The sequence below is a fragment of the Pristiophorus japonicus genome, chromosome 16 (assembly GCF_044704955.1).
Source record: "Pristiophorus japonicus isolate sPriJap1 chromosome 16, sPriJap1.hap1, whole genome shotgun sequence".
Taxonomy (NCBI): domain Eukaryota; kingdom Metazoa; phylum Chordata; class Chondrichthyes; family Pristiophoridae; genus Pristiophorus; species Pristiophorus japonicus.
The window spans coordinates 14,283,329-14,310,211 of NC_091992.1; the positions used below are offsets into that span (position 1 = coordinate 14,283,329).

The 26,883-nt window shown below is 44.5% G+C and overlaps 1 long non-coding RNA gene across 1 annotated transcript in view; it reads left to right on the plus strand.

Moving 5' to 3' along the window:
* Positions 1-1,931: 1,931 nt before the first annotated feature.
* The window catches only part of LOC139226340 (uncharacterized), a 105,766-nt gene continuing 80,814 nt past the window's right edge, over positions 1,932-26,883 (plus strand). The window contains exon 1 of the long non-coding RNA XR_011587240.1: positions 1,932-2,108. This is a non-coding gene — a long non-coding RNA (uncharacterized lncRNA). The remainder of the gene's footprint in view (positions 2,109-26,883) is intronic.

Genomic DNA, 26,883 nt, shown 5'->3' on the forward strand with positions numbered 1-26,883 from the left:
TTAAATTTGACACCGAGCCACATAAGAAGACCAAAAACTTAGTCAAAGAGGTAGGTTTTAAGGAGATAGAGAGGCAGAGAGGTTTAGGAAGGGAGTTCCAGAGCTTAGGGCCCGGGTAGCTGAAGACACGGCCACCAATGGTTGAGCAGTTATAATCAGGGATGCTCAAGAGGGCAGAATTCGAGAAGCGCAGACATCTGGTGGAGTTGTGAGGCTGAAAGAGAGAACAGAGATAGGGAGGGATGAGGCCATGGAGGAATTTGTAAACCGGATGAGAATTTTGAAATCGAGGTGCAGCTTAATTAGGAGCCAATGTAGGTCAGTGAGCACAGGGGTGATGGGTGACACAGGACCCTCTTTCTCTCAATTAACCTCTGTTCTGGCAGACTATCAGGATATCCTTCTAATAATCACTTGCGAGGTCTTTTAAATTATCCCCTCTTTCTGGAGGCCTCTACACAATTCCTGGGCTCATGTTCTTGATTTCTTTCTCTGATCATGTTATCAGAGCTCATGTCCCTTCCTCTATGGGTCTCTGAGGAAGATCTCCTTCTTTCCCTGGGCATCTGCCAGAAGGTTCCCCCTTTAGACTTCTGCCTCTCTCTAGGAGGATCTCCTCTTTTTCCGGAGGTCTCTTAAAGGATCCCCCCTCTCTGGGGGTAACTCAGAGGGTCACTGAGTGGGATTCTATGAGGGTTCACTCAGATTTTTTATCTTCAGATTGCCCTCTTTATCTAGGGATACTTGCCTCTCTCTTTGTGGTTCTCTCTCTCGGCCACTGCCCCTTTGAGGATCTCTCTCTAGGGGTTGCTCTATCTGTGTCTTTTTTCTGGGTGTCTCTGGGAATCCTTGTCTCTTTTTCGCTCTCTCTAGGAGTCTGCGTGTTCTCTCTAAAGAACTCCCTCCTCCCTGCCTCACATCTCTCTCTGCGACCGTGCCTTTCTGGGGGAAGGGTTTCTCTGGGGAACCCTGCCTTTCTTTGTCTTCGTCTCTATTTAGGTGTCTCTCCTTCTGGGAGTCCTTTTCCCTCTAAGGGGTTCACTCTCTGGGAGACCCTACCACTAGGGGGTTGCCACCCTTTCTCTCTCTCTCCCTGTCTCTCTATCTATCTCTCCCTCTCCCTGTCTCTCTATCTATCTCTCGCCCTCTCCCTGTCTCTCTATCTATCTATCTCTCTCCCTCTCCCTGTCTCTGGGGAATCCTGCCCTCTCTCTCTCTCTCTCTCCCCCTCTCTCTGGGGAATCCTGCCCTCCCTCTCTCTCTCTCTCTCCCTCCCTCTATCTGGGGAATCCTGCCCTCTCTCTCTGGGGAATCCTGCTCTCGCTCTCTCTCTCTACCTCTCTCTCTGGGGAATCCTGCCGTGTCTATCTCTCTCTCTCTGGGGAATCCTGCCTTGTGTCTATCTATCTATATCTCTCTCTCCCTCTCTCAGGAGAATCCTGCCCTCTCTCTCTCTCTCTCTCTGGGGAATTCTGCCCTCTCTCTCTCTCTGGGGAATCCTGCCCTCTCTCTCTCTCTCTCTGGGGAATCCTGCCCTCTCTCTCTCTCTCTCTCTGGGGAATCCTGCCCTCCCTCTCTCTCTCTCTCTGTGGAATCCTGCCCTCTCTCTCTCTGTGGGGGATCCTGTCCTCTCTCTCTCTCTGGGGAATCCTGCTCTCTCTCTCTCTCTGGGGAATCTTGCCTTGTGTCTATCTATCTCTATCTCTCTCAGGGGAATCCTGTCCTCTCTATCTCTATCTATCTCTCTCTCTCTCTGGGGAATCCTGCCTTGTATCTCTCCCTGTATGTACACACACACACACACACATGGAGTGTCTCCCTTGCTCAGATGAGCGCGCGGGCCCCGCCTCCCTCCGTGACGTCAGCCGCGCTCCAGTCTCGCGCTCCGGGCGGCGTCTGGTGGTGGCGGCGCGAGCTGTGAGCGGGGACCGGGAACCGGGAACAGAGAACAGACCTAGAGCGGCCGGAGCCCGCTCCCCGCGCCTCACCCTCTCTTGTATTGAATGTAGTCTCTCCTCTCACCGACCGCCGAAATGTCCACCTCAAAAAGCATGGGATGCTCGGAGGAAGAGGCGAAGCAGAAGCTGCTGTGGAACGTCAAGAGAGAGGTAACTGGATACATGATTCTGTTACATCCCAGGAAATGTTTCAAACAGCAGCTCCTGGCAAAATGACCACTCTGGTGCTGGAGCGCCGGACATTATTTATGTCAAATGATCAATTTTTTTTGTGCATTGCATGTGGTGTTTTGAGCGTGATATATTTTTTTTAATGCATTGTGATGTATTGCACTGGATTGTTTTCCGGATATTATTATGGCCACTTTAACCATCCTCTCCATGCCCAGCTCTCCCTCTTTCTCTGTCAGAGGCTGGCTGTTGTGTGGCGCTCTCACCAGAGATGCCGCGACTGCAAGAGTCCAGGACAGGGTTAATGCTGTAACAAACACAAGGTGTAGCTAGCTTCTGGCACTAAGCGCTGATCTCTATCCGCCTGTCAGCCTGGAGATGGATCATTCCTGCGCAAAAAGCACTTGGCAAGCCCACCCCGCGCCTTTCCCTCTCTGATTTCCAACAGGGCTGGCTTGTGGTGATCCAGGCGAAGGGTTTCGGATTGTGAAAGGAATGTTTCTTTACCTGTTTGGGTGGAGCTCGCTGCAAGTATGGGAGGGAGTGACGAGACAATGCAATCGAAACACACACTGACAGGGAGAGGGGGCAAACCAGCAGAGTCCTGGCTTTTCTTTTACCCTCTTTCATCCCATGCACATCTGCTGTTCAATTGAAGAATTCCTCACCAAAACACACACCTCACCGAGCTTTCCGTTTCATAATATTTTTTAAAATCTGGAGATATTTATGATGTAACTGTTAACGTTACAATCGAATAGCGATGAGATCAACTGAATTCAGTCACATGGTTTAGGATTAAAAAAAAAACATTTTCAGGATGCGGGTGACATTTATTTGTACTGTAATAAATTCTGGTGGAAATCCTGTACAAGTAAAAGGAAAGTATTGCTTGCAGAGAGAAATGTTTTAATAAGATCCTAATTAATTATATTTGTACATATTTTAACAGTGTGTTTTTTATTAAGGCACTGATGAGACGGTTTATTTAATATGCAGTGCTCCTTGTAACTTTCGCCAAATCGTGAATAGGGAGTGGGTGGGAATCGAGAACCTTAAACTGAATTGTAATCTTCTTCTCTAACCCTATGTGGGATTTTGTGCCAGATAATATACCAGAGGGAGAATGAATGAACGAACATGAGTCATACAATTGCGTGGTGCAATCCGATGACAGGTCCCAGTAGGCTGTTGACTTGGGTTTATGAATGAACATTTGTGATTGCAGGTCTTCTGAAATCGTGCTTTGCAACACGAATATTCTCGAGGATTTCCATCTGGTATTTGTTGCAAACAAGTCCATAAATATGCTCATCATTTCTCCCTTGCCTGTATTGTATATTTGTGCCAGTCCTGATGAATTTGGAATTTATTTTTGATTTAATTCCCTTTTTATTCAATGTTTGGTTTTATATACATAGAGAGAGAGAACAATGATTTCAATTAAGCAACTTTGAATTAGGAGTAATCTGTAATCACCTGAAGCATCCACCTTTTTAAAAAGTAATTTTAAAGTGAAGTAATTAACCTCGGGTCTTTTTTAAAAAAAAATATAGCTGAGGTAAGCAAACCTACTATCACCAGACAGCACATGATGGACTCGTCCTGTCATATCGCCTTATCTGGAGGGCAAGGAATTGGGATACATAAATATGTTTAAAAAAAAAACAATTATATGGGTCTTTTCAGAACCAGACATTTTATACTACCTATGAGTTATTTCATTGTTTATAAATGGTGAGGTATATTTATAATTCCACTTCTTATTAAAGGGAACTAGTGGCATTGTTCAGTTAGTTGGCAGTAATGCTATCTTTTGTTGTTGTATTTGTTAATAACATACTAAAATAGCAAGTGAACCTAGCTAACTGAAACCTCAGCATTACTAATGGCGGGATGACAGAATAGCAGGTGATCGTGTTGTCTATTAAAAATAATAGAATAAGTATTACAGTTGCACTTTAGACATTCAATAGCATTACTATTGTCTAATCTGCCACCATCAATAAGGAGTCAGCCATTTAGGACTGATGAGGAGAAATTTCTTCACTCGGTGTTATGAATCTTCGGAATTCTCTACCCCAGAAAGCTGTGGATGCTCAGTTGTTTACATTCAAGTCAGAGATCGCTAGATTTTTGGAGACTAAGGGAATTGAGGGAAATGGGGATAGTGCTGGACGGTGGAGTTGAGGTAGAAGTTCAGCTATGATCGTATTAAATGGCGGAGCTGGCTCGAAGGACTGAATGGCCTACTCCAGCTCCTATCTCTTATCTTATGTTCTTATCAACATCCTGGGGTCACCACTGACCAGAAACTTAATTGGACCAGCCACATAAATACTGTGGCTGCAAGAGCAGGTCAGAGGCTGGGTATTCTGTGGCGAGTGACTCACCTGCTGACTTCCCAAAGCCTTTCCACCATTTACAAGGAGTGTGATGGAATACTCTCCACTTGTCTGGATGAGTGCAGCTCTAACAACACTCGGGAAGCTTGACACCATCCAGGACCAAGCAGCCCGATTGATTGGCACCCCATCCATCACCTTCAACATTGACTCCCTCCACCACCACCGCAATGTGGCTGCCGTGTGCACTATCTACAAAATAAACTGTAGCAACTCACCAAGGCTTCTTTGACAGCACCTCCCAAACCTGCGACCTCCACCACCAAGAAGGACAAGAGCAGCTGGCGCATGGGAACATCGCCACCTCCAAGTGCCCCTCCAAATCACACTCCATCCTGACTTGGAAATATATCACCGTTCCTTCATCGTCATTGAGTCAAAATCCCTCCCTAACAGTACTGTGGGAGCACAGTCATGACGAGGACTGCAGTGATTCAAGAATGTGGTGCGCCACCACATTCTCAAGGGCAATTGGAGATGGGCAATAAATGCCGGCCTAGACCCATGTGGCTTGACCCATCCACCTCCACGGAGGTGTGTGGGGGACCTGACCCATCCACCTCCATGGCACGAACCTGGTATTGCAGTACTTCCAGGAACGGTGCAGTGGCTCTAGGCCTTTTGGCTAAGAGCATTGGCGCAGAGTGATCCTTGGCGTGTGCAAGGTGACCTCTGGCGTTTGTGATTTGACAAAGAATTGGAACGATTGGCTACGAATTTCAAAATAAATAAATAAATAAATAAATGCCGGCCTAGTCAACAACGCCCACGTCCCGTGAATGTTTAAAAAACATGTAATTGCCTTGAGGTGTTACCCAGTGTTAACGAAGCGTGGAAATAAGCATGACAAACAGGAAGTCTCAAATATATGTATGCAGAAGAGAACTGTGTGGCTCATGGAGAAAAACAGCTGGCATAGACTTGATGGTCTGTGTATTTGCTGTACAGTTCTATGATCTTGTATATCAGAACTGCATAAATTATTTAGGTCTATCACTCTTTGTGACAGTAAAGTCTTTAAAGTTAATAATTTCTGACACAATTTTAGATAAAATCTTATTGTACCTTTTTAAAGGAAAAGATTAACTGTGGCATCGGAAATCATCCCTTATTTACTAAGCCTCTGAATGAAGTATTAGGTGGATGTTTGGTGGAGCAATACATATTCTTGCAGCTCATTCCTGTGCTGTGGTTGCAGTCTCCATTCACTTGGTTCCTGATGAGAACTCGGTTACAACACAACAGTGACTCATCAGCAGCCCTACTCCTGCTCAGCCAAGGTATTTTACTTCAAGTCTCCAGCCTGAACTCTTGTACTGGAGATAATGCTGCCACAAATTTTTTTTTGCTAAGGTTTTCCAACTATCTTTGGGATAAACTTAGGAAGGAAGATTCAGTTTGGTGCCAGGTCATCCTTTCTATCTTTTCCTCTAAATCTACAGTGCAAGCTCTCCGAATCTAACACTGTGCACAGCCAAGGACTTAACACTATCAGTCAGGGCAGTGTGTGCAGTATTTCTATGTGGAAATACAGCAACTGATGATTTATTTGTGCACTTTTACTATTCAGCGGAAAATCCAATTGTGCTCATTAGATTTTTTTTTTAAATCTCATTGTACCTCCAATGGTGTAAAGTACATCAGAAGAGACAAAAGAATGCAATAATTCTAACAGTAATAAAACTTCCACAGTTAATGCTCTAAAAGGGTGGGTAAAGGGCTTTGAGATCTTCATGCCCGGTTGTGATGTCTTAGTGCTTTGATACAGCTTTAAGAGGATGTTAATTTGCATTTGAGGTGTATTATCCAGTGTTCAATAAATGAAATAGTTCAGTTACCTCTGGAAGCATAAAGATCCACTTAGAGGTTGATCTCCCCAAGTTGTTGTTAGCAAACCTAAAGACTACTGGCTACAGATGTTTAGAAACATAAAAACATAGAAAATAGGTGCAGGAGTAGGCCATTCAGCCCTTCGAGCCTGCACCACCATTCAATAAGATCATGGCTGATCATTCACCTCAGTACCCCTTTCCTGCTTTCTCTCCATACCCCTTGATCCCTTTAGCTGTAAGGGCCATATCTAACTCCCATTTGAATATATCCAATGAACTGGCATCAACAACTCTCTGCGGTAGGGAATTCCACACGTTAACAACTCTCTGAGTAAAGAAGTTTCTCCTCATCTCAGACCTAAATGGCTTACCCCTTATCCCTAGACTATGTCCCCTGGTTCTGGACTTCCCCAACATCGGGAACATTCTTCCTGCATCTAACCTGTCCAGTCCTGTCAGAATTTTATATGTTTCTATGAGATCCCCTTTCATCCTTCTAAACTCCAGAGAATACAGGCCCAATCAATCCAGTCTCTCCTCATATGTCAGTCCAGCCATCCCGGGAATCAGTCTGGTGAACCTTCGCTGCGCTCCCTCAATAGCAAGAATGTACTTCCTCAGATTAGGAGACCAAAACTGAACACACTATTCCAGGTGAGGCCTCACTAAGGCCCTGTACAACTGCAATAAGACCTCCCTGCTCCTATACTCAAATCCTCTAGCTATGAAGGCCAACATGCCATTTGCCTTCCTCACCGCCTGCTGTACCTGCATGCCAACTTTCAATGACACCCAGGTCTTGTTGCACCACCCCTTTTCCTAATCTGCCGCCATTCAGATAATATTCTGCCCTCGTGTTTTTGCCACCAAAGTGGATAACTTCACATTTATCCACATTATACTGCATCTGCCACTCGTTTGCCCACTCACCTAACCTGTCCAAGTCAACCTGTAGCCTTTTAGCGTCCTCCTCACAGCTCACACTGCCACGCAGCTTAGTTTCATCTGCAAACTTGGAGATATTACACTCAATTCCCTCATCCAAATCATTGATGTATATTATAAATAGCTGGGGTCCCAACTCTGAGCCCTGCGGCACCCCACTAGTCACTGCCTGCCATTCTGAAAAGGACCCGTTTATCCCGACTCTCTGCTTCCTGTCTGCCAACCAGTTCTCTATCCACGTCAGTACATTACCCCCAATACCATGTGCTTTAATTTTGCACACCAATCTTTTGTGTGGGACCTTGTCAAAAGCCTTTTGAAAGTCCAAATATACCACATCCACTAGTTCTCCCTTGTCCACTCTACTAGTTACATCCTCAAAAAAAATTCTAGAAGATTTGTCAAGCAGGATTTTCCTTTCATAAATCCATGCTGACTTGGACTGATTCTGTCACTGCTTTCCAAATGTGCTGCTATTTCATCTTTAATAATTGATTCCAACATTTTCCCCACTACTGATGTCAGGCTAACCGGTCTATAATTACATGCCTTCTCTCTCCCTCCCTTCTTAAAAAGTGGTGTTACATTAGCTACCCTCCAGTCCATAGGAACCGATCCAGATTCGACAGGTTGTTGGAAAATGATCACCAATGCATCCACTATTTCTAGGGCTACTTTCTTAAGTACTCTGGGATGCAGACTATCAGGCCCCGGGGATTTATCGGCCTTCAATCCCATCAATTTCCCTAACACAATTTCCCGCCTAATAAGGATTTCCTTCAGTTCCTCCTCCTCACTTAGACCCTTGGTCCCTTAACTCTGAACAGCCATTCAAGTCAGAAATGCGACTTTGACATTGCTTAATGTACCACGGGAAGGCCCACTCCCAGAACAATATAGATCGTCTTGCAATTATAACAGTGATACATGTCCATTTTGACTCCTTTTTTTCCCATCCTCACAACAACTTTAAAAACTGTGGTTTGCTGAGCACTGGCAGCATCAGCACACTGCAGCGCACATTGGTCGTAACTCGTTGCACAAAGCTGGGCGACCTCCTCCCCCATCTTGTGCGCACGTATTATAAAGGGAAAGGATCACCAGTTGCATAATTATAGCTGAAGCACTGGGTGGCAGACAGCTGATTCAAATGTTGCTATTTCATGGCTGGCTTGTGGCTCAAACTGATGGGATGAAAGTTTCCATGATGAAATGACTTGGGCAGTTTCAGCCCAGTTCCTCATGGAAATGGGCCCATTTATGGAAATGGGCTAAATATAAGTTACCGTAAACTGCCAGTATCACTCGGAGAATATTACTCAGAGAAAGTGGGCAGTGGTGAAATCAACACTGGTGCCAGTGGGAACAGGAGTGCCCATACGGAAGTGCGTTGTTGGGATGGTTAGGGGAGCTTTACTCTGTCTGTACTATGCATGACTTGGAAATGCTTCATGTTGACACCGGTGCCAGAACTAAATCACTGAAACTTGAGCATTATTCCAATCATCTTGACAGCATATACGTGTAATAATGAGTCTAGAGGCAGGGGTCACAGTCTCAGAATAAGTGGTCAGCCATTTAGGACTGAGATGAGGAGAAATTCTTCACTCAGAAGGTGGTGAATCTTTAGAATTCTCTACCCCAGAGGGCTGTGGATGCTCAGTCGTTGAGTATATTCAAGACAGAGATCGATATTAAGGGAATCAAGGGCTATGGGGATAGTGCAGGGAAGTGGAGTTGAGGTAGAAGATCAGCCACGATCTTATTGAATGGCGGAGCAGGCTCGAGGGGCCGAATGGCCTAAACCTGCTCCTAATTCTTGTGTTCTGATCTTAAATGCAACACAGCATCCACAGTAGTTTATTTTGTGTGTGTGAAAGCTGTATAATTCACAAGCTTATGTAGGTTAATTTTGAGGTCGTCCCATAAGTGAAATGAGTCCAGTAATTGGCACTGTTGGCATCTTTATTGGAGATCAACAACATATCATGTTCCTAATAACTCCCAATCATGTGTAGATAAACAAAACTCAGCTTACCCATATAATCTGCTTTTGGAAGTGGAATTAAATCACATTAAACAGTTTACTTATTTGCTAAAGGTGATTTTAATTAAGTTGCAGTAATTTCATCATCCATACAGTAATTAGATTCTGCCTGAGATTGGGACTTCTGCAAGGAGTCAGCAGAGTTAATATGAAGGGAGGGTTCCACTTGTATCCCATGGAAAACCAGTAGTGCCACTTGCTTAGGATTATTGCTTGGATGTCATCACCTCCTGAAAAGGAAGGTGTTGGATGCAGTAATGGAACTTTCCTGTAACCTTTGTTACACACATAGTTATAACAGCACAGAAACCGGCCATTCGATCTAACTTGTCTATGCCAGCGTTTATGCTCCATATGAGCCTCCTGCCCTCCCCTCTTCTTATCCTATCTCAGTATATCCTTTTATTCCTTTCTTCTTCATATGTTTATCTAGCTTCCCTTAAATGCATCTATGCTATTTGCCTCAACTACTCCTTGCGGTGGCGTGTTTCACATTCGAACCACTCTTTTTGGGTAAAGAAGTTACTCCTGAATTCCCATTTCTATTTTTGTGGAGACCACTGGATGTAGTGGGACAAGAAAGTAAGACATTATTTCCCCAGAGTCAGCCAATGACTCAGTTGGTAGCACCCTTGCCTCTGAGTCAGAAGTTTGTGGTTTCAAATCCCACTCCAGGAATTCAGTGCAAAAGTCTAGGCTGACACTCCTGGTGTAGTACTGAGGGATTGCTGCACTGTCAGAGATGCGTCTTTTGAATGAGATGTTAAACCGAGGCCCCATCTGCCCCCTCAGGTGGACGTAAAAGATTCCATGGCACTATTTCGAAGAAGAACAGGGGAGTTATCCCCGGTGTCCTGGCCAATATTTATCCCTCAACCAACATCACTAAAACAGATTATCTGGTCATTATCATATTGCTGTTTGTGGGAACTTGCCGTGCGCAAATTGGCTGCCGCGTTTCCTACATTATGACAGTGACTACACTTCACAAAAGTACTTCATTGGCTCTAAAGCACTTTGGGGCATCCAGTGGTCACGAAGGGCGCTATATAAATGCAAGTCTTTCTTTGAGGGGTGGGGAGGAGAATCGTAGAAATGGATAAGAAATTGCAACACCAAAACATGCTATTTAGCCCAACCAATTCATGTCAGCTTTTGCCCTCCACGCAAGCAAATAGTTCGAATCACATTCATCCTTCTTGTTCCCGTATCCCTTTATCCTCTTTCCCTTTATCCACCAATGCAATGTAACCAATTCATGTCAGCTTTTACCCTGCACGCAAGCAAATAGTCCGAACCACATTCATCCTCCCTGTTCCCGGAACGCTTTATCCTCTTTTCCTTTATCCACCTATGCAATGTAATATTGAATGTTGGCACAGCTTCTGCCTCAGTCAATAACCTTGAAAACGAATTTCACAACCTTTCAACTGTTGTGTTCTAAATCTATTACATTTAATTTTGTATCTATGGCACCCTCATCCAGACTCATCAGCAACTGCAAACAGTCTGCTATCTACCCTGTACATCCTTTCATAATTTTTAAACACTTCTATCATATAATCTGCATTGTTCTAATAAAAAGCTGCAATTTTTCATGTCTTTCTTCATACAGTATTTGTATTATTTCATACTAAGTAGCATTGTAGCGAATCTGCATGGTACCCTCTCAAGCCATAACATCCTTCCTACAGTGTGGAACCCAAAACTGTACACAATGCTCGAACTGAGGTTGTTTTGAGGCTTTATATAGGCTCGTCATTACCTCTTGGCTTTAATATTCGTAATTTAGCATGGAAAGTCCCAGAGGCAGTGACACTGCCAATTTCTGAGGGGGATTTCAACAATAGCAAATCATTTTCCATAACAATTTAATAGTGGAAGTCAATGCACTCACATCAGGTGCTTGAAGGAAAACATTTAGTCTGTCAACACTGTCCGCTTTCATTGGACAGAAACTTGCAACTAATACAAAAATGATAGGAAATGGATTTTGCACCAAGTTTATTGTGATTAGTCAGAGCCTAAATTTGACCTGTATGTGAATTAAGATTAGTTAAGTGTTTGATGTGGAGGTTTTGCTTTTGATTCTGTGAACTGGGGGAAATTGGGTGCTCTTGTAATATATCTGGTCCCAATGAATGTATTTATCCCTAATTATACAGCAGCTTATCTGTTTCTAATTAAATCAGGGCTTATCTGTCTTGACACCCAGACCGTTCATGACATTTGATTTTATGCCTATTTACTTATGTGGATAGACACTTGAGAACACACAAAATCTGCAAAGGGATATAGACAGGCTAAATGAATGGTCAAAAATTTGGCAGATGGAGTATAATGTGGGAAAATGTGAGGTTATCCACTTTGGCAGAAAAAAATAGAAAAGCAAATTATAATTTAAATGGAGAAAAATTGCCAAGTGCTGCAGTACGGAGGAACCTGGAGCTCCTTGTGCATGAAACACAAAAAGTGAATACTTGCCATATCTGCATAATCAGGAAGGTAAATAGAATGTTGGCCTTTATTGCAAGGGAGATAGAGTATAAAAGCAGAGAAGTCCTGCTACAACTGTACAGGATATTGGTGAGGCCACACCTAGAGTACTGCGTACAGTTTTGGTCTCCGTATTTAATGAAGGATATACTTGCATTGGAAGCTGTTCAGAGAAGGTTCACTGGGTTGATTCCGGAGATGAGGGGCGTTGACTTATCAAGATAGGTTGAGTAGGTTGGGTCTATACTCATTGGAGTTCAGAAGAACGAGAGGTGATCTTATCTGTTATATATGTAATAACTTGATAGACTGAATACTTTAAACCAACACTGGTACAAACCTGGCTCTGCTTTATTAGGGCCCAAAGTGATTACATTACATGATGGCTTGCCTTTTATACCTGGGCCGCATACACGTGCGTACAGCCCAATGACCTCCGACAGTGGCGCCATCTGGTGGCTAGTAACCCCAAGCATACATACATGACAATATCCCCCTTTAAGATATTAGTAACAGTCTTCTTACAAATTGAGACGGTCCGGGGCTTTCCGCTTCCGAGTTGATCGTCTCAGTTCAACTCCAGCCTTGGGTGAGCGTTCCGAGTCTGTTATGACTGGGGGCTGGGTAGCCGATCTGATGGGAGTGGCAATGACCATGTCAGGGATTGAAAATCCAGATTCATTGATGACAACGGAGTCCCTCTGATGACGGAGGGTAGGTTGGTTGGTCACTGATTGTGTCTTCCTCAGACTGTTCCGGTTCATCCGTGTGCCGCAGCTTTATCTGATCAACATGTTTCCTGCATGTTTGCCCATTCTTGAGCTTGACGATAAACACTCTGTTACCCTCCTTGGCCGTAACAGTACTGGCGATCCACTTGGGACCTTGATCATAATTTAGTACATACACAGTTAATAGAAATGTCGCGTGACACAGCAGCGCGATCATGATACCACTGCTGACTTTGATGTCTGTATTCAACATGATCGTTCAAGTCAGAGTGGACAAGAGAGAGCTTGGTCTTGAGACCTCTCCATCAATAGTTCAGCAGGGGGGACCCCTGTGGGGTCTTGTCCTGTAACTAAGCAATATGCATGACAAGCGAGTCTGCAGTGAACCTTGAGTTACACATTTCATACTCTGCTTGATGGTTTGGACAACACGCTCTGCTTGACCATTAGATGGACGTTTGAATGGTGATGACCTCACATGCTTGATACCATTGAGTGTCATGAACTCTTGAAACTCCAGACTAGTGAAGCAAGGTCCGTTGTCGCTTACAACGATGTTGGGCAGACCATGAGTGGCAAACATGACACGAATGCTCTCAATGGTAGCTGTGGATGTACTGGATGACATGATTATACATTCTATCCACTTGGACTATGCATTCACCACAACTATAAACATCTCTCCCAGGAAGGGACCTGCAAAGTCGATGTGGATCCTGGACCATGGTTTAGATGGCCACGACCACAGACTCAGCGGCGATTCTGCTGGTGCTTTACTTAGCTGCATGCACACATGATTCCAGATCAGAGTCAATTTCAGGCCACCATACATGAGACCTGGCAATGGCTTTCATCATGACAATACCGGGATGAGTGCCAGGTAGATCATGTACAAATTTCTCTATGCCTTTCTTAGGCATAACAACACGATTACCTCACAGTAAACAATCTAATGGAATGGATAGTTCGTCTTTGTGACGGTTGTAAGGTTTGGTCTCATCACCCATTTGCTTGGGTATGGCAGACCAATCACCACTAAGGGCACAACATTTCACAACCGATAATATTGGGTCCTGGCTGGTCCAGGTCTTAACTTGTTGAGCCATGCCAGGGGTTCCTTCACTTTCAAAAGCATCCATAACTAACAGTAGATCTGCAGGTTGTGGCATCTCCACCTCTGGTGTGGGCAACGGCAGATGGCTCGGTGCATCGGCACAATTCTGAGTGCCAGGTCTAAGGTGAATGACACAATCATAGGCAGATAATGTCAACGCCCACCTCTGGGCGCGGGACGATGCATTGGTATTTATACCTTGTTTTCCGAAAACAAAAATGAAATGAGTGGCTTGTGATCTGTTTCCAGTTCAAACCGAAGATCAAACAGGTACCGATGCATCTTTTTATCCCCATAATACACAGGCTAATGCTGCTTTTTCTACCATGCTGTGGGCTCTTTCCGCCTTTGACATACTTTTAGAAGCATACGCAACAGGTTGCCGTTTACCCATTCATTAGCTTGTTGGAGCACGCAACCAACTCCATATGACGAAGCATCACAGGCCAATACTAGACGCTTACACGGATCTTAATGTACCAGCAGCTTGTTAGAGCAAAGCAGATTAGTAGCTTTCTCAAAAGTTCTAGCTTGAGACGCACCCCTTACCCAGTTGTCACCTTTTCTTAGCAGCATGTGCAGTGGCTCTATAGAAGTGCTCAATCTAAGTAGGAAATTACCGAAGTAGTTGAGTAGACCAAGGAATGAATGCAGTTCCGTCACATTCTGAGGCTTGAGTGCATTTTTGATGGCCTTGGTTTTCGAGTCCGTAGGCCTGATGCCGTCAGCAGCAATTTTCCTCCCCAGGAATTTGATTTCCGGTGCCATGAAGACGCACTTCGAACGTTTCAGTCTGAGTCCCACTTTGTCCAGACGATGTAGAACCTCTTCCAGGTTGTTCAGATGTTCGGCAGTGTCATGACCTGTGACCAGGATGTCATCTTGGAACACGATGGTTCTAGGGACAGACTTCAGTAGACTGCAGCCGAGCGAATTCCGAAAGGGGACCTGTTGTAGATAAACAGTCCTTTGAGTGTTGATGCACGTAAGTTTCTTCGACATCTCGACCAGCTTCTGTGCCGATGTCAGATCCAGTTTAGTGAACGACTTCCCCCCCGGCTAGCGTTGCAAACGGGTCATCAGCCTTCGGTAACGGGTATTGATCCTGTTTCGAGACTCGGTTGAGCATAAGCTTGTAGTCTCCACAAATCCTGACAATGTCATCACTCTTCAACACAGGAATAATGGGGCTGGCCCATTCGTTAAATTCGACCGGTGATCTGACCCCTTCACGCTGGAGTCTGTCCCGTTCGATTTTGACCTGCTCCCTCATCATATACAGAACTGCCCGAGCTTTATGATGGACGGGTCTTGCATCCTAGTCCACGTGGATCTGCACCTTGGCTCCCGTGAAATTGCCGATGCCTGGTTCAAACAGCGAGGGGGAATTTTCTCAGCACTTGAGCACATAGAGTATCATCCTCTGACGACAACGCTTTGATATCATTCCAATTCCATTTGATTTTTTTCTAGCCAATTCCTGCCGAACAGCATTGGACCATTGCCTGGAACAATCCATAACGGTAAATCTTGAACCGCACCATCATACGACACCTTGACTATTGCACTGCCAATCACCGTTATAAGTTCTTTAGTGTTTTTACGCAACTTGGCATTGACTGGACTCAGCTTGGGCCTCACAGCCTTAGTATCCCACAGCTTGTCAAATGTCCTCTGGTTCATTATTGATTGACTTGCACCCATGTCCAATTCCATCGGTACCGGCACACTGCTAAGTTTCATATTAATCATTATCGGTTGGCTTTTTGTCAGGAACGAATACAGTTCATACACCCTCCTCTGGTATCTAGGATTGCATATCCGGATCCGCGCTGTACTGGTCATCATCCTCCACGTGGTGTGTCACAGCATGCTTACTCAGTTGTGAACACGTGCGCTGGAGATGCCCCAGTCTCGAACAGCCTTTACAAATGTACTGTTTAAACAGACACTGATAAGGCCGATGATTGCCCCCACGACGCCAACACGGTGAAACCGGATTCATTCCCGTTGGCGGACTTTGGGCAGCCACAGGTTTCACATACGCAGTTGAATAGGCCCCGCCATATTCAGCTCTGCCAAACGACGATACAATCTTGTTTACAGTACTTGCCGAGTTCCAATTTTTCGATGATAGCTGCTTTTAAGTTTTTGTCCATCGTCATGCATGCCTGGGCAATCATGATGGCCTTGCTCAAATCCAGCATCTCTGCCGCCAGTAGCTTACGCAGGATCACCTCGTGGTTGATGCCGATTCTAAAGAAGTTCCCCAATGCGTTTATCGAACTTACACGGTCCAGCTAGACGTCTTGGGTCGGCAACAAATTCCGATACGTCCTGGCCCTCAGAATGAACTTGTGTGTAGAATCGATATCGTGAGATGTTGATGCCGCCTTCTGGTTTGAGATGGTCACGTACCAGATCACACAATTCCTCATAGTCCTTGTCCATTGGACTTGCAGGTGAGAGTAGATTCTTTAAGTCTATAGATTTTTGGACCGCAAACTGAGAGCAAGACCAGCCTGTGCCCAACTGCGTCAGTAGGTTCCTCCATTTTGTTGGCCATGAAGCACTGGTCCAGGTGAGCTACAAAATCTGCCCAGTCCTCTCCCTCCACGAATCTCTCCAGAATTCCAATTGTGCTAATTTTTGCACGCGAAGGTTCTTAAGTTACCTCGTCGCCAAATGTTGTGTATGTAATAACTCGATAGACTGAATACTGTAAACTAACACGGGACAAACCTGGCTCTGCTTTATTAGGGCCCAAAAGTGATTACATTACATGATGGCTTGCCTTTTATATCTGGGCCGCACACATGTGCGTACAGCCCAATGACCTCCGACAGTGGTGCCACCTGGTGGCTAGTAACCCCAAGCATACATGCATGACATTATCGAAACGTACAAGATAATGAGGGTCAACAAGGTGGATGCAGAGAGGATATTTCCACTCCTAAGGGACATAGTCTCAGAATAAGGGGCCGCCCATTTGAAACTGGGATGAGGAGTTGTAAATCTGTGGAATTCTCTGCCCTAGAGAGTTGTGGAGGCTGGGTCATTGAATATATTTAAGGCGGAGATGGACAGATTTTTGAGCGATAAGAGAATAAAGGGTTAAGGGGAGCAGGCGGGGAAGTGAAGCTGAGTCCATGATCAGATCAGCCATGATCTTATTAAATGGCAGAGCAGGCTCGAGGGGCCAGGTGGCCTACTTCTGCTCGAATTTCTTATGTTCTTATGTTCCGTGTTCTTACACTACAGTATAAATTATCTCATAGATATTAATTATTCTTTTCAATTATTGTATTTTATTTACAAAGTTACAGGTTACTGAGTTCAAATGAAGTGTACTTTCTAATCTTAAGCGGACCTGTTGGAATTAATTTTGCATTAACACGGTTGGTTTTCAGTGTAAATGAAGCTGCTTTAATATTGTTTTTTGTGGGAGTGCCACTGGCAACCCTATGCGAAACTAAGTCCAGCCACTGTAAGACCAATTTTTTGTTAGATTAAAATGAAATTCAGTTATGCTAAAAATTTGAAGGAGTTGCATTTTGTAGGTTCTGCTCTCTGGATTGTACTAGCTGTATGGTGATAATGTCATAGGAACAGGAGGAGGCCATTTAGCTCTAAAGCCTGTTCCGCCATTCAGTGAGATCATGGCTGATCTGTGTCCGAACTTCATTCACCCACCTTGGCTCCATATCCCTCAATACCCTTGGCGAACAAAAGTCTATCAATCTCCAATTTCAAGTTACTAATTGAGCTACTGCTTTTTGTGGGAGAGAGTTCTCAACTTCTTCCACCCTTTGCATGATGAAGTCTTTCCTAACACCTCTCCTAAATAGCTTGGCTCATCACAGGCCTTTGCCTGTAGGGACATTTTTGTTTTTCATCCCAGCATATGCACTACATTGTTATTGCAGAGGCTAACTTGAGTTCCATGTTGCTTTTATATTAGCGTTGTTTCGGTTTAATTCCAGGAGACCGATGCCCCCATGAACAATCTCCCAGCATTTGCACTATTAAATTCAGCTTCCGTATCCCACTGGCAGACTCGTTGACACCGCAGAAGATTGGATCTACGAGTCTGCGGCTGGGACGAGGGAGCCAGACTCGACTTGTAAAGACTTGGAGTCGGCTCGTGGATGCCAGTCCTTTGGAAACCGAATTAAACCAGCAGACAATAAAAGTGGCTATAGATCCAGGAGTCTTCCCTTCGACACGCACCTCCCATTTATTCCGCGCTCCTTCTGTCTCCTGGAGGTACTTCATGGCACGGTTTCCTACCTTGCTCTAACAATTGATATCTTTCTGGTCACCTCACGACCAGTTGGATTGGCCTGGCGAGAGTTGCCTTTGCACTCAATCTGCAGTGCGTGAAGAGATACAGCCAGCAAAGAGATTATCATAGAATCATAGGGCTAGAATTTCCCAACAATCTGCCAGCGCCTGATTGCTGCCCAAAAGACTGCTAAGATTCTCAACATTATCGCCGGCGAAAACTTCCCCCCAAAAAAGAGAAAAATCTGCCCAGCGGAAAAAGTGGGTGTTGCACCACGATTCTTGGCAAAAATGTGAATTTTGGGTCGATTGGGCGGTTCTTAAAGAAAATGGGCGATAATTAATAAATTTTTAAAAATTTACCCCGAAGCTGCGGGTTGGGCCTAGGAGGAGTAAAACACTCAAAATATTTTTTCAAGAAACATAACACAAAAAATCAAACATTCTTTGGACCCTTTGAATTTAAATCATTGCAACAGAATTTTTTAAAAAATAGTAAAAAACCAATTACTTACCTTTTTCTTGCAGAGCTACCCGCCTACTATCTAGCTCCGCTGATTCTCGTGGTTTTTTAAAATACTTGCCTACGGGTCACCGCTGAGCCAAAAATCGCGCCAGGGCGATCTGTGGACGGTACACACCAGCGGTCCGCTTCCCAGCGGTACCTCTCAACCGCTGGCGGAACTCAGCTGGGCAATTTCTCGCCGACCTGGTTATTGCCCAAAATGGCCAATACCGGGCAGTGAACCACTGCAAATTATAGCCCATAGAAATTTACAGCATGAAAGGAGGCCATTTCGGCCAATCGTGTCTGCGCCTAATCCCACTTTCCAGCTCTTGGCCCATAGCCCTGTAGGTTACGGCACTTCAGGTGCACTTCCAAGTACTTTTTAAATATGATGAGTGTTTCTGCCTCTACCACCCTTTCAGGCAGTGAGTTCCAGACCCCCACCGCCCTCTGGGTGAAAATATTTCCCCTCAAATCCTCTCTAAACCTCCTACCAATTACTTTAAATCTATGCCCCTTGGTTGTTGACCCCTCTGCTAGGTCCTTCCTATCCACCCTATCTAGGCCCCTCATAATTTTATGCACCTCAATAAGATCTCCCCTCAGCCTCCTCTGTTCCAAAGAACACAAACCCAGCCTATTCAATCTGTCCTCATTGCTAAAATTCTCCAGAGGGACAACATCCTCGTAAATCTCCTCTGTACCCTCTCTGTGCAATCATATCCGTTCTGACCAGAACTGCATGCAGTACTCTAGCTGTGGTCTAACTAGTGTTTTATACAGTTCAAGCATAACCTCTCTGCTCTTGTATTCTATTCCGTATGTCTTCTTAACCACCTTATCTATCTGGCCTTCAGGGATCTGTGGACATGCACTTCAAGGTCCCTTTGTTCCTCTACACTTCTCAATGTCCCACCATTTATTATACAATACAAAAAAAAACTTGCATTTCATCCAGGCAGCAAGAATGGGATGAAGGAGACAAAGATACAAGAACTACAGAGTAGTGAGAATGGGGGACTTCAAATATCCTAATATAGTCTGGGACAGTGACCGTGCAAAGGGCAAAGAGGGGGAGGAATTCCTGAAATGTGTATGAAAACTTTCTTGATCAGTATGTTTCCAGCCCAACAAGGATGGAAGCAGTGCTGGATCTACTTCTCAATGGGGTCGGGCAAGTGGAGCATGTTTCAGTGGGAGAGCATTTTGGGAACAGTGATCATAATATCATCAGGTTTAGAATAGTTATAGAAAAGGACAAGGTACAATGCTTTAAAATACTTAACTGGCTAACTTCAGTGAGTTGAAAAGGATTCTGGCCCAGGTGGATTGGAATCAAAAATTGGTAGGCAAACCGTAATTGAACAATGGAAGGCCTTCAAAGAGGAAATGATTGGGGTACAGACTCGACACATTCCTATGAGGAGGAAAGGAAGGACATCCATAGCTAGAACTCCCTGAATGACTAAAGATATAGGGCTAGACTTTCCACTTGGATCACTAGTGCCCAAAAAATGGGCGATGTTCCAGCCTTAGCGATGTTTCAGCCTTCATGATCGCTGGAACATCGCCCATTTTTGGGATCGTGACTTTCAGCTTTTTTAGGGGGGGGCGACAGCCCAGCGATGCGAAACAGGCCTCAGCAATGTGGAAGGCAAGGCTTTCCTAGCAATGGCCTTCTGCACATGCGTTTTTGTTTTGCAACCTAGAATTAAAATGAGACCGAAAAAGATCGATGACAATTGTAAGGTTCATAATACACTCGAGAACAAAGCTGAATGTAGAAAGTACATGAGAGATCTAAAAAATGGTTAAGAGTGGGAAAGAGAGAGTATGGGAATAGATTAGCAGCTAACATAAAAGGGAACTCAAAAGTCTTTTATAAACCCATAAATAGTGGAAGGGTGAGGCCGATTGGGGACCAAAAAGGAGATTTTCTCATGGAGGCAGAGGGCATAGCTGAGGTACTAAGAGTACTTTGCATCTGTCTTCACTAGAGATGAGGATACTGACAATGTAGCAGTAAAGGAGGCAGTAGCGATATTGGATAGGATAAAAATAGATAAAGAGGATGTACCTGAACGGTTGGCAGTCATCAAAAGTTGATCCATGGTTGTTGAGGGATATCAGGGTGGAAATTGCGGAGCCTCTGGCCACAATCTTCCACTCTTCCTTGTATAGGGGGTGGTGCCAAAGGACTAGAGGACTGCAAATGTTGCACCCCTGTTCAAAAAAGGGGAGAGGGATAAACCCAGCAACTACAGAACGTCAGTGGTGGGTGTTATGCTCACAATAAAGTAATGCAACTGAGTACTGTAGACAATGAGTAAGTGTGATTTTAGCTCCTTTATTCAAACTCCAGAGTGCTGGCACAGCATGGGAGGCCTGCTTATATACAGTGCTCCCAAGGGATGCTGGGATCCCTTGGGACTCCAACAGGTAGGCCCTCTGGTGGCGATATGATACAGGTTGCCTAGGGTTACATACATAACAGTGGGGACATTTTTTTTAAAGAGACAATAATCCAGGACAAAATTGGCATTTGGAAAAGTATGGGCTAATGAATTATTGTCTATTTGTTAAAGGCAAATTGTGTTTGACTAACATTCTTTGGTGAAGTAACGGAGAGGGTTGATGAGGGTAATAGGGTTGATGTTGTGTATATGGACTTTAAAAAGGTGTTTGGAAAAAGTGCCACGTAATAGACTTGTTACCAAAGTTAAAGGACAGTTGCAGCATTGATAGAAAATTGGCTAAGGGATAGAAAGTGTCATGTATCCTACATGGCTACTATCACAAGGTGTGCCACCAGAGGGCACAGCAGTGGGAGACTTGTAGATTACCTGTACAGGTGTGCCTGGCCTAGTATAAAAGGCAGGCCACCAGTTGTGATCCTCACTCTGGAGTTAACAAATAAAGGACTAAGGTCACTACAGTTCAAGTACAACACATTGCCTCGTGGAGTCATTACTTGAGTATCTACGGACACAACATATACAGTGGTGTTCCCCAGGGGTTGGTATTAGGAACACTGCTCCTGGACTTGGGTGTTGGAACTAAATGGTACAATTTTAAAGGGGGTGCAGGAACAGAGAGACCTGGTCTGTGTGTGCACACAAATCTTTGAAGGTGGCAGGATAGGTTGAGAAGGCTGTTTTAATGAGTATCCCACTCCCGGGACTTGAGCACATAAATCTAGGCTGACACTCCAGTGCAGTGCTGAGGGAGTGCTGCACTGTTGGAGGTGCCGTCTTTTGGATAAGACGTTAAACCGTCTGCCTCTCAGGTGGACGTAAAAGATCCTATGGCACTATTTGAAAGAAGCGCAGAAGAATTTTCTTTGGTGTGCTGGCCAATATTTAACCCTCAATTAACGTAACAAAAAACAGATTATGTAGTTATCACATTGCTGTTTGTGGGAGCTTGCTGTGCAGAAATTGGTTGCCATGTTTCCTACATTACAACAGTGACTACACTCCAAAAGTACTTCATTGGCTGTAAAGCGCTTTGGGACGTACTTGTAGTGCAGAGAGAAAGAGTCAGACTGAACACTGAGCTCAAGGTAAAGTGTGACCGTAGTCTTTTATTGCAGGTTTCCAGATTGCCTCTCCAGCCTGTGAAGCACTCTTAAATATCTGTGCTCCCAAGGGATTATGCAATCCCTTGGGACTCCGGGGAATAAGCCCTCTGGTGGCTGTACAGAGTATATACAAGTCCAGATACATAACAACCCCAAAGTCATGATTAAGCCTCAGCTATGAATATTGTGTCCATTCTGGGCACCACGCTTTAGGAAGGATGTCAAGGCCTTGGAGAGAGTACAGAAGAGATTTATCTGAAATGGTAATTGGGACTGAGGGACTTTAGTTATGTGGAGGGACTGGAGAAGCTGGGGTTGTTTTCCTTAGAGCAGAGAAGGTTAAGCGGAGATTTGATGAGGGGTGTTCAAAATCCTGGTTTTGATGGCGTAAATAAGGAGAAACTTTCCAGTGGCAGATGGATCAGTAACCAGAGCACACCGATTTAAGGTAATTGGCAAAATAACCCGAAGTGTAATGAGGAAACATTTAATTACCCAGCGAGTTGTAGAACGCACTGCCTGAAAAGCTGGTGGAAGCCGATTCAATAGAAACATTCAAAAGAGAATTGGATAAATACTTGAAGGTAACGTTTTTACAGGACTGTGGGGAAAGAGCAGGTGAGTGGGACTAATTGGAATCCATGATGTATCAGATGCTTTGACGGTGATTGAGGACAGATGGTTCAGCAATAGTTGTGCTTGAATCACGGCAAGTGTTTTCTAATTGAGGCAGCTAACTGACATTAGGTGGGCTGAAAATAGTAGATCCTTATTATGCATTCGATCACTCTATCATATTCAACGTGCAATGCATGCAGAGCATACAAAGATGTGCATCTTGTGGGCAAAACTCTGTTGAAGGGTCTAGAAACTCAGACGGCATGAAGCCAGTAACAAAAGCCTCAGTAACTGCTTGCTTTGTAACCATCCTTTCCTGAATGTTGTGATTGTGCTTTCACACCATGTTCTGTCGTTGGAGAGAGCTGTCCAGAGGATGGCGCACTCAATGGCTCATTTGCTAAAGGCAATACGGAGCTGAGCTGTACAAACAGGAGTGTGCCAGTTTCCATCTCCAGTGTTGTCAGCTAACCTTATCTGGGATGGTCGATTGGCTTTGGGAAGGGAAAATCAGGCAGGGCATTCCTGATCACTGTCTCATGATTCCTGCAAGAATCAGATGAGTACTACATCATCATTATCATAGGCAGTCCCTCGGAATCGAGGAAGACTTGCTTCCACTCTTAAAATGAGCCCTTAGGTGGCTGAACAGTCCAATATGAGAACCACAGTCCCTGTCACAGGTGGAACAGTCGTTGAGGGAAAGGGTGGGTGGGACAGGTTTGCCGCATACTTTTTTCGCTCCTGCGCTTGATTTCTGCATGCTCTCTGCGATGAGACGCGAGGTGCTCAGCGCCCTTCTAGATACACTTCCTCCACTTGGGGCGGTCTTTGGCCAAGGACTCCCAGGTGTCGGTGGGGATGTTGAGTACAGGACCAGGGTTGGTTGCGGTGTATTCTCCACAGTAACATACTCGGCTCAGTGGGAGCACACTTTCCTCTGAGTCAGAAAGTGGAAGGTACAAGCGCCACTCTAGGACTTGAGCATATAATCTGGGCTGACACTTTAGTATAGCACTGAGGGAGTGCCGTATTGTCGGAGGTGATTTTTCTTGGTTGAGACATTAAACTGAGGACCTCTACCTGTTCAGCTGGATATAGAAGATCCCATGGCAATATTTGAAAATGAGCATGGGCGTTCTCCCACTATATCGACTGCCATTTATCCTTCAACCAAGAACCATGCTAATTTTAAGTCTCAATACTTCATCCTGAGACTGTCTGCTGCAGAGCCAGCTGTGGCCCAATTGCTCAGTAATACTTTAAGTTGACTTATACATCCTTACTTAACAGGCAAAGGCTAAAGGTTAATATTACTACAATATAAAGACAAATCAATAACCGTATAAGATTAGTAGGCTTCAGGATAGTCTGGATAATCCTTTTCTTACAGGTGGCAAGGACGTATTGTTGACTTGATACAGTAAAGTGTGTAGTAAATATGCAATGCCCAAGAGCAGGAATCCTGTTACTGCATTGCTGTTTGTGGAGTAAATAAGGTTGACCCCAATTGAAAGGGTTTGTATTAAATGGCATTTTTAATGCATCGGACAAAGCTCCATTCAGTGTGGTTTGGAGTGAGCTGAGGTTAACGCACCACAGATGGGACCTTTTGACTTTGATGTAATATTGAGTTACATCTATATTGGTTTACTAACCTCATTTCAGTAAGGTGCGTATAATATCTTACTCTTTCCCCTTTCTCTAAACCCTAGTTTCATTGCTGCTGTCCCCAAGTACAAAAGGTGTTGACAAAGTGCCACATACTAGCCTTGCCAGCAAAGTTGAAGCCCATGGAATAAGAGGGACAGTGGCAGCATGGATACAAAATCGCGTAAGTGACAGGAAACCGAGAGTAGTGGTGAATGGTTGTTTTTCAGACTGGTGGAAGGTGGTGTTCCCCAGGGGTCGGTTCTAGGACCACAGCTTTTCATGATATATAATAATGACTTGGATGCGGGTGCACAGGGCACAATTTCAAAATTTGCAGAAGACACTCAACTTGAAAGTATAGTGACCAATGAAAAAGGAGAGTGATAGACTTCAGGAAGACATAGGCAGGCTGGTAATATGGGCGAACACGTGGCAGATGAAGTTTAATGCAGAAAAGTGTGAAGTGATGCATTTTGGTAGAAAGAACGAGGAGAGCACATAAAGAGTAAATGGTACAATCCTAAAGGGGGTGCACAAAAAGAAGCTTGAATATTTCAATGAGATCACCTCTCATTCTTCTAAACTTCAGAGAGTATGAGCCCATTCTACGCAATCTCTCATCATAAAAAGTTGCACCATTTTATTGCTTTGATTTTTTTAATTCATTCTTGGAATGTGGGCGTCACCGACGAGGCCAGCATTTATTGCCCATCCCTAATTGCCCTTGAGAAGGTAGTGGTGAGCCACCTTGAACCGCTGCAGAGCGTGTGGTGAAGGTGCTCCCACAGTGCTGTTAGGGAGGGAATTCCAGGATTTTGACCCAGCGACGATGAAGGAATGGCCGATATATTGCCAAATCAGGATGTTGTGTGACTTGGAGGGGAACTTGCGTGCTAATACATTCCACTAGAGCGCAAGTTCACAACCTTGCCAGAAAATTGTGCATAACCTTGAACACTAGGAAAATATCTCTGTGCAGTTGCAAATAGGGCTTTTATACAAAAACCCCAACGACCCCTCCCCGCCCCCCCCACTCCCCGCCAGCTGTTTAAATCAGTGGTGTAATAAGACATCTAAACATGTGTAATTTTTTTTCTTTAGGGAGGTGGGTAAAGCACCACCTGATTCAGTCAGCCAGAGATGTCAGATTAATTTTGCTAAATTGCTCTAGACGAGGACTTTTATGTTTACTGAGAAATAATTACAACACAGCCACCTGGTTGCATTTATTGGGCGTGTTTGGAGAAAGAAAATCTCGTTTTATGAAAATAGATCTGAAAGACAGCAATTCGATTTCATTTGATTTGAAGTTTTTAAATGTGTTTATCAATGTAGATGTAGTCACTGCTTCAATAAAAAATAGAGCCGATTTATTAAACATTGCAAGCATTGTACTCCATGCCAGCGGTTTGTCCTAATGAATCTTTGTTTTTGGCTTCTGTAAAATCACAAGAAGTTTAACCAAGTTCCTTTTTGCCAGTTCAGATCCCATGGCAGCATTCGGAGAAGAGCGGGGAGTTTTGCTAGTATCCCGGCCACAATTTCTCTGAGCCAACACCACCAAAAAGTGATCAACCATGTCCTTGCTGTATGTGAGACCGATCTTGGCACAAACTGGCTGCTGCATTTGTCCCACATAACAGCACTCACTGCACTTCAAGCTAATTTATTGTATGTTAAGTTCATTTTGGCACATCTGAGATGCGAAATGCAAGCTTTTCTTTATGTTCCAGGAACATCCCGACCCAATATCTGGTTTATGCACATTAAGCCGTATTTCTAATACTGCCACATGTGAGGCATATAAAACACAAGTTACAATAGGGGGTATGTTTGGGAGCTCTTTACATCATTCCTGAGATGGGGAATTTATAATCAATGCATGTTGAATATTAAGATTGATATGCCATTGTATGTAGGATTGACATCTGCCCCTTTTTTTTTCTGTTGCCCAAATGGTCTGTATTTGTGGTTGGGCTGGCGGAGGAGTGGCGAGAGATCATGGCGGAGGTGCGCCGAATGAGGATACGGGGCCCAGAAGAACCGAGGGCCCAGGGGCAGCACGGACCAGCCCACACTGGGTCCGTGCAACAAAGCAGGTCTCCAGTGGTCCTGGTTAACCCTTGCCACTGGATAAAGGCCTAGCTCTGTCAAGCCCGTGTGGTGGGTGATGTGCAACGGTCACCACACGTTTTTTTTTTAAAAAATCCTCGCACAGGTATCTTCCACCTCCGCACTTGGAGTTCAGGACTGGAACATCGGATCCTTCATTGAAACATCTGTGAACTCTTGTGGAAGCAAGTCATCCTCGTTCGAGGGACCGCCTATGATGATGATTTGGAAATTGTAAACAAAAGCTAAAAAGACTTTAGTAATAAAAGTTCTTTTTTTTTCACTTAGTTCTGAGTTTTATACAGTGGTGACATTATTGATCATTAACAGGAACCTCAATAGCAGTCACGATCCCGCCCTCTGTGTCTTGCCTGGTTTTGGATGTGGTGGGCTGGGGGAAGGATACAAATCTAGCTGAATGTGGTTATA